Raw genomic sequence first — 1,442 nt, forward strand, 5'->3', positions numbered from 1 at the left:
CCTTCGGGGTCATTTTTATTTTTAACCAGACTTTTTCAATCCTTGGCTCTCGCGTTCGTTTGGAAGGAGAAAGGGTATCAATTATTTACACGGGCTGGTTTCATTCGAAAAATCTAATTTCTGGCAAGGTGGTCCGACTGATCCAGGCCTCGCTGAAATCAGCGGTTTGGCACGTAATGGCCAGAAGGACTTAATGCATTTTTTATTAATAATAAAAACATATTGATCGGGAACCTTGAGGTAGAAGGAGCTGCAGAAATTTGATCAAAGCGACGTTTTAGGGGAGGAGGGGGCGGCGACGGACGCTAAACCGCAGCACGTGAAATCGATCTCGCTAGCGCCGGCGTTTCGTATTCGAGTTCGACGGCTTGTGCACCCCCAAATTCCACATTTCTCCATCCGATTGAGTAGAGTATCTCAAACCAGAATTGTAAAAACACAGAATTACCACGACACGGACGGTACTTTTCAAAGACCTAATTCCTATCCTTTCAGATTTAATACATACTGTAGAGGTGAATTCAACTCGCTACCCCGTAACCCAGCTGCGGTGTCACCATTGGGGGATTTCCTTGTGGAATTTGCACCTGCTTGTGAAAGAAGGCGAAAGCTTTTGCCGAATTTCCCACCGTCCTTTCGCCTCCACTCTTAAAAATGACATTTTTGCCTAGAAAGATGTTTAATAAAGCAGAGCTGGATAGGGCTGTGTGTCGCCTTGAAAGCAAACCGGGGCTATTGCCAACAGGAAGAATTTTAACGTCTTATATTTCAATTTTTGATTTGCCGTCGTACAACGAGGGGCAAATCTGAAAAATGATACCGCTTTGGCGCTTCGGCGTTCCCACCTTGCAGCTTTCACCGTCATGTCTGAGCAAAACGTCTCCCTGGGGGAGTGGAACGCAAAAGGGGAAGAGGCCGTGCTTCCAAATCACACCGTATTTGATAATTTTATTATTTTATTTTTTAATGATACACCTTGGAGCAGGAGGGGAAGCCTGAAGACCGGCGTAGGCAGTCAGAGCCCACGAGTCCTGCACGATCCGTATCGCTTCAAAACCTCCAGAAATAGATAATTTACAGCGCTCTCAGCAAATCCTGGCGCGAAGAGGCTTCAGTTACATCTCCCCAGGAGAAGCGGACAAATATAGCAGCATTTTACAGCGCTTTTCAGCGCGAAGATCTTCTTAAGGATGTGGAAGCAACTCTAAACGCCTTAATAGCGTGAGCAGAAAATTTTGGCCTGGCCATAGAAAAATTTTTTTAAATTTCCATCATTCTTAATTCTTACCAGAATAGATGTGATAACGCACCAGCACCTTGCCAAACACCCCATTCATTTGGCAAAAAACCATATTTTTATGGGGGTTGAAGTGGCGGGGCTATGCAATTTATGCATTTTTTTGGGGTTGCACTCGCGGGGCTTTCAACTTATTGCATTTGTG

This window comes from Apaloderma vittatum, unplaced genomic scaffold, assembly GCF_000703405.1.
Source record: "Apaloderma vittatum isolate BGI_N311 unplaced genomic scaffold, ASM70340v1 scaffold20428, whole genome shotgun sequence".
NCBI lineage: Eukaryota > Metazoa > Chordata > Aves > Trogoniformes > Trogonidae > Apaloderma > Apaloderma vittatum.